The sequence below is a fragment of the Petromyzon marinus genome, chromosome 17, assembly GCF_048934315.1.
Source record: "Petromyzon marinus isolate PM22_M1 ecotype Great Lakes invasive population chromosome 17, UKy_Petmar_22M1.pri1.0, whole genome shotgun sequence".
NCBI classification, from domain to species: domain Eukaryota; kingdom Metazoa; phylum Chordata; class Hyperoartia; order Petromyzontiformes; family Petromyzontidae; genus Petromyzon; species Petromyzon marinus.
In genome coordinates, this window is record NC_133683.1 from 554056 (window position 1) to 561984 (window position 7929).

Below are 7929 nucleotides of genomic sequence, written 5' to 3' on the forward strand. Positions count from 1 at the left end.
ACGCATCCAGTCACCCACTCATCCGGTCACTGACTCAATCACCCTAGCACACACTCCTCCACTCGTTTACTCAAACACTCACCCATTTACTCACCCACCCGCTCACCACCATGCAGGTCACCTCACTCTTCTTTTCAGATTTATCAGTTTGCACTGCTCCACTCTGGAATCCACACCCGGTCTTCCTGTTTTCCCAAACTCTTGCAACAATAAACTTGATCAATTTAAGGAATGCGTTTCTTTGATCTTAATTATCTAATTACTCATTGGACAGTTATGTATTATTATTTGTTATTGTTACTGGCCGTTTGGCGTTTTGTATTGTGTGGGGTTTACATCGCTGTCAACCCCTCATCAGTGCCTACCTTATTACAGACCAATTCAGACCTTGTTGGTCACCCCGTGCCCCTTATAAATCCCAACGTCCATCCTACAAAGTCCCATGACAAGGGAGAAACACACAAATAAACTTAACAAAAATGTTGCCCGTATTGAAACGGCCGTCTGCCGTATGGATCTGAAAACTCACTTTCCCCCAACAGAATACGAGTAAACCGTGTGGGTTGGCGGCTATGGGTTTTGTTGTGTTTGCGAGTCCAAGTTCTAGGACTGCACCCTGGGTTGTGCGTGGTCCTCATTGGTGGGAGATTCCCTTCGCTGTGTTGCACGCCAGTGGCTGGGGGCTGCCTGGGGCCAGTGACGTGTGAGCCGGTCCCAATGTTCACCGGCAAACATTTACCGCCAGGTGGCCCCAGTGTTTATTGCCCGTCCACATGTGGATACCTGAAACCCATGTCAATCCACTGCTGGATGAGTCCCGCAATGAAGATACAATCAGTACATCCACTTTGCTTTTGGACACCACCTGTTCCATTGGCGGCCGAATGCGAATCTAAATGTGCATACGTTAGAGACTGGTTAATGCGCATAGAAATCAAACCAATTGACCTACGACCCCATCAACTTTTGTAGAATTTTAGACGTGCATTACAGCTACTTTAGCCGGATGGTTGTGGTGGCTATATATCCCTGTAATCAACGACTACGTGGAGGTGAGGGTTGGTGGATCACAAAAATGTTGCGACAACTCCCACCCCTTGGTCGTCAAGGAGGTAGAGAAGGCGGTGTCGAATAATGTGGACTCCGCCTGTTCCATCTGTAGATTTGTGATAGAGCATTTGCTTGGATTTCTCCAGGTGCTCCGATTTCCTCCCACATGTAAACACTCATTAATCTTGATTTGAAGCTGTCGTGACTGCAGGAATCCTTACTCTTTGGTTCTTTCGGTAAAGTCACGTAAGTAGAAAAAACTAATTTAAAAAAAATCGTGGATTGCTTGTGTGGCGATCGAAACGTCGTGATCCATTATTATTTGTTCTACCTACGCGACTTTACCTAAACAACCAAAGGGTACAAAGTCTCATTAATTGGCCGATAACATCTTTATATAAAGAGGACAACAGAGCATGGGCAGGAGTGGTGGGGGGGGATTTGTTGCCAGCTGCTCACCATTTGACTGCCGCCTTCCCTCATCTGTAGTTCCTCGCGCCAAAGTGAAGGAATACTGTGTGCCAGTTACAATTATCACTTGAACGTAACTTGATGTTTCAATGAAAACAGCCACTGAGATTTAATACTGAAAATCTTTATTTTTCACATGCAGTGAAACAATGTTGTTAGTAGGCTTGTTTCCCTGGGAAAGCCTCACTGAGTCTCAAGACTCTTTTTCAGGAGGGGCCTGCCAACTTTTCGCAGGAGTAATTTGGATGTTTGGCTAGTACCAGTTACATTGTATGTTGTTGTTGTTTTGCTATGGGAGTAAACCCATACAGAGAAAGGGACCAGAATGAGGAAAGCGAAGCCAGGCAGTCCTTCAGAAGATGTCATGCACGGGCGTGACCACTGCACCACCCTGCCACCCAAACAAATGTAATTTAAATAATGTACAATACTGGCAAATAAACCCTATTAGTATCAACCGAATTTCTGGACATTCTGGCACGTGTATAGCTGCATCGGTGTTTCTAAAAGTCGTGTTCAAATTGCTTATTAATAATATTATAAAGAACAGGTTTCCCACATCTGGTTTCATTTGACTTACCGGTTGTCCTCATTATGTGTGTCACAGGTAATATGGCAAGGAAAATATTACCCAGCACGAGTTGTAGGATTAGGGCAATTATGGTGACACACGTGACCCCCTCTACACAAGTAACAGCTGAGAGTCAATGCTGGGATGTTGTGCGATTGGTGCAAGCGACCCATCATTGTGTTTTGATGTTGAGCTGTTAAAATTGCACTGTTGTGAGGTGAGGTCAAGGCCGATGACTGCTTCCAGCGGTGTCAAGATCAGCAATTTGAAGAGGCTCGCGGAGGATGATACTGGGCACTAGGGTGCAGTCTCTCTCCATGAACAACAGAGGGCAGAGGAGCGACGCTCACAACAATTATTGGCGGAGCACCGGGCGTATAAAACACAAAGTTGGAAGAAAGTTTATCTCGGGGAGTTAACCCACAACACCTGGGTCTGTCCCGCGTGTTCACACGATAAAGCGTTTTCACTACAACGCGTTTTCTTTACTTTAGGGAACGCTTCTCGCACAACGCGGAACACGCTCCATCACAACGTGCTTTCAGAGCGGACTACTTTCTTGAGCAGTGAAATTTATTAAAATCTTTTGCTCTGCCATTTGATTTTAAATTACGACTCTTCAAAGAGCTTTGGTTGTAGTAAGTAATATTTGAATTTGTTTAAGCGACCTGTATTCTCTTACAACATGTTTTATATTCCTAGGCATTAAATGTGTACTAAAGATTCAGACTAATTGTAAATCTAATAGGACCACTTTAATCGATGTCCGTTAATATATGTAGGCGTGGTAAGGTTTCGAGACGCACTCGGCGATGCGTGAAACGCAGTCCGTGTCCTTCCTCGTCCATTTGTCTTCATTCCAACGTCAACTTTGTTCTGCCGGTCTCTCTCATTAAGGCCACATGGCCACACTGTGTCTCTTAGTTCTTGCAAGCTAAGCTGGAGTCAGTCTCTCTCATTAAGGCCACATGGCCACACTGTGTCTCTTAGTTCTTGCAAGCTAAGGTGGAGTCAGTCTCTCTCATTAAGGCCGCATGGCCACACTATGTCTCTTAGTTCTTGCAAGCTAAGCTGGAGTCAGTCTATCTCATTAAGGCCGCATGGCCACACTATGTCTATTAGTTCTTGCAAGCTAAGCTGGAGTCATTCTCTTTTCGACATATGTCCCACCAAATTCTGTAATAATAATGTTCCAGTTTTTCTATATGTTTTTAAATGTAGATTTAAATAAATCTACATTTAAAAATCCACAAATCTGGCTGCCTCCTGATGACGCTGGTTGTAATTACTGGCGAAACGACGTACTCAGATTGTTAATGTTGTGGCTTTGCTCTCTAACACACAACCGGTGTGCTGTACTAGTAACGAATTGGCATGTTCTGTTTAAGTGACAAACCTTACTAATTGGCTGTTTCGGGTGGTGGTGGGTTTACCGACATTTTTATATTTACGTGATCTTACCTAAAAAACCTGTATTATGTAAAAATACATTCATTTTCCTCCTTTCTTTTTGGACAGTTTCAAATCTCTAACGTCTTTCAAATTGTTCTGATGTACAGTGCTACATTTCAAATTACTGTCATGTTTGCAACGGGTTGTTTAAAATATATTTAAATGGTGTAGATTCATGTTTAAACTCGCTTCGAATCTGCATTCATCATTTTCTTCTTAAGCAGTCCGTAACCACAATTGGTGCATCGATGCATGACCCATTTGATTATTGTTTGTTGGTCTTAATTTATCAATTAAAATGTTGAGTGTGCCAAATCCTAAAGAGTGGCGTTTGAGTCGACCTTATTTATTTTATATTCACATCTGAAACGCCTGTGCACATGAATGTAATCCAGTTACACACTCTCCTACTTGTTCATCAACTCTCTTCGTGGTGTAGATTTGATGGCTTGTATAGCAACCATAAACAAACACAACAAGTCCGGGTGACTCATGATCCATGACTCACGATGCCAGTGGGCCAGGTTTCACTCTCAACTCTCTACCTGTGTGGCATGAATAAAACGCACCTGTAAATTTGACCTGAAATGATTGCACAACAATTGCCCCGCCTTCATGCGATGTTTATCCTCCACTGTTTATCTGGCTTTGACCTGAATTATATAAAAGTGCGGCTCTGCAACTGCTGTAGAGTCACATTGGTATAAACGCATTTTACATTATAACATAATGTTTATATATAATATAATGTTTACATTATATATAATATAATGTTTATATTATATAATATAATGTTTATGCAAGAGCCGGGGACTTATGGGACCCCGGGGTCCCACCATAAGGTTCATATTAATGGTTACCTAATAACGTTTGAAACACGGTAATCGCTATGAAGTGCAGTTTCCAATTCTTATTGTTCACTCAATCTCCCTGGCCTTTCTATGCAATATGAAGAAGGGTCATTGCCCGAAACGTCGCTTATCGGATTTTTTTTTCCTTTTTCAAGGCCCCAGTCCTACTGATGCATGAATTTGTTTGGTATTTGAAATGATACGAAGGCTCAGCAAGTGATTCCTTGCAGACATAAACAGAAGCGATACGCGCCACCCCAGCCACCCATGTCGCGAATCAATCGATTATCGCGATTGAGGGCTCGTGAATAAATTCTAGATTCAACGCCTTGTTTTAAAACGTGAACACAGCCGGCTCTAGTGACTGGAGTGGGTGGGTGTTGGACAATGTGAAACAATGACACGCAACGTATACAAATCTAAAACATAAATTCTTACGCACGCGATCCGGTGTGCATATCGCGATCTTCAGGATGAATGATCACGTCCGAATCAATGTGTCGTCGTTGCTCCCCTAGCATGCGCTCTGCGTAACCCGCTCGTGTTGTTGTTGTTGTTTGCGGCAGAGTTTAGGACCTTCGTGGCCAAGAGCCGCAGCTCCCGAGGCAAAGGAGTGATGGCACGCTTCAAGGTGCCGGACTTGCTGAAGCATCTCATGGAACGATACGGGGCTCCAGATATTCACGATCTGGGCATCCGTATCACCAGCATACCTCTGGGCATTTCCGTACGTGCCGTGCCTGCGTGTACGAGCGTGTGTGTGTGTACGTGTGTATGCATTGCGTCGCTTGTTGACTGCGAATTGTATTATTATTGGATGCCTCAAGTTATACTCTTTGGTTCTTTCGGTAAAGTCACGTAGGTATAAAATAAAATAAATCACGACGTTTCGGGCGCGACACAAGCGTCCGTCATCAGGTGAGAAAGCCTTGGTGTGCTGCTGAGGCAGACTGTTTTAAATGGTTTGAAATGTGTGTAGCCCATGGGTCATAAAGAAGCGGCCAGGGCTAGTGATGTTAACGTGAGAAATTAGCGTGTAACTGTAAGGTAGGAAAGCGGCCTCCTCCTCGATTTTACGTGACTTTACCGAAAGAACCAAAGAGTCTGGATTCCTGCAGTCGCGAAAGCTTCAAATCAAGATTGCCTCAAGTATGTATTGTTGTTGCCCTTGAGGGGGTTTACTTTCGGAATTAAATGCATTCTTGAATTGCTGACACACAGCCACAACGTACGTGTCGCTGTGTTCACACCTGAGAGTGACACTGCATCAGCCTTTTACCAATATTCCCCCGCCCCTGCGTTTGCCTTACACGGCCACAATGCTGAGCTATCCTCAGTTGCTCAGGCACACAAGTTTCACACCTGTCTCCCTGTCAAGTGAATGTGGTGTATCCTTTTGTCATGCAGTCTGAGACAGACTTCCAACACGACTTCAGTTTTGTGGGTGCAGTGCTGCGACAAGAGCACTGAAGTAACTGCTCGTGTAAGTACATCATGTTAATATATATCGTATTGAAGGCTGAGGCCTATTTTACTGTACCGCTCCTTACAGAAATCTTCTTTCCCGAGTGGTTGTGCATTTGTCGCTTGTTCCAGAGGTTCGCGATTCGATCCCAGGAGTCGCCCTAGTTAATATTGCGGGTGTATTTTCCAAAACTGCATTTCTATATGCTTCATAAATAATGTAAAAAAATAAATCCCGTGTTATTAATGAATGAGGAGGACATGTGTGCCGGCGTCAGAATCAAAATTTGCAAATCTTAACAAGTACTCAGAAATGACTGGATTGGGTAAAACCACAAGTATATATGTTGAACTTCTTTCGCACTGTACGTAGCCAACTGTGCTAATCGGAGGTGTGGAGGACAACAAACTGAACACAAAAAGCAGTTCTAAAGAAATTGTTTTCAATCTAGATTTAAAAGTGCATAGCTCCAATGGCTTCCTAATATCGGAAGGAAGAGCATTCCAGTTGGCCGCAGAAGCCCATCTGAAAGCGAGTGATGCGGTGACTGTCTTTGTTCGATGGCTTGCCAAAAGCCACTGCTGCTAGGATGATCCACTAATCCCATCTCTCGATTGCAATCGTGCATTAGCAGCACACCTTGCATTCGCTGTTGAACCACTCGTCCATCACGTGTTCCATCATCGCAACTACAGCACTGCCCTGCACCTGTGGCCGCCACAGTTGCTAACATTGTGTTGTTTGTTTAGGGGATTGGCAAGGCCCGGAAAGGCGAGCGGGAGGCGATGGACCGTGGGATTGCTCGCATCGAGTGTGACATCAAGCAGGAGGTGGAGGGCCGGCCACACAAGATCAAGAAATACCTGTTGGAGTCGTTCCCCTTGCCAGGGACGAGCGCCAATCTTCGCCGACAGTTCACGACACAGCCGGCGGCCGAGATGGTGCTGCAGGTCTTCCAGAACGCCGATGACATCTTTGTGAATAAGCTGAAGAAGGTGGGGCCATGGCGTCTGGACTTAATGTAACAAAATTACCTTGCGAGAACATTCATGCATTTGCTTAGATTTGTCAAAGATTTTCCATAATACATTTGTCCTCGGAATTATTTAATAAGTGATAATCGCCATACGTTTCAAGTCTGTGGATACTTCCACCATTATCAAAAGACTTGCTCTACCACTGAATTAACACTCTATAATATTTAGGGCCATCACTTTCACAAAATTCAGTCACACGTTGAGACAAAAATAAGGGGAGGCATTGAAATCGGTCGGACATCTATGCATGTATCACCCTCTATTTGTCCCAACAGAGTGATATGGCTGCACGTGGTTTGGGTCCTTTGTTGTCTCCACCAACAGTGTGTGCAGGACTTCCTGGGGCAGGTGAAAGGGGACACGCTGGCCCGGAAGCTGTTTCAGTTGGTCCTGTGCTGTGGCTCCCTCGAGACTCCTCGCGACCTCGTGGTCAAGGAGAAACCGGCCGCGTTTCTCGGCAACATCAGCACTCCCGACACCAGACCGCCGCCTCCTCCGGGGAGTAAGGAGACAAATTTGCATATACAGTAGACTCTCGATTATCCGCGCTAATGACGTGGAGGATGGCTGCGGATAATTAAAAATATCGGATGATCCAAAGATATCTATTTTTTTCCGGATCTCTATGCCACAAACTAACGATCAACCGATCGATGCACGTGCTGGGTGATAACACTTTCCTGCTAATTTGACCAAATCCAATATCGGCTCAACTTTCATGTGACGGACATTACTCTCACGTTCAGAGTGGGTTAGAATGTGCTTCCCTTTACTCTGTGGACCAGAGGTCACTAGAAGCAATGTCAGAGGTAACTTTGTGATGTTCTCTTCTGTGGGCCATTCTCCAATAGGATGGGTTCCGCTGCTCCGGGAGAGATCCGAGTGGATACTCCGTCTCATGACACGATATCGAAAGCACAATCTGAATAAAATGTAGTTTCTTGTATTGTACATAAGGGGTCAGACCACGGAGGACCTTCAGAATGCTGAGTGTGATCTTGAAATTAATCCTGGACTGGTTCGGGGGATAGT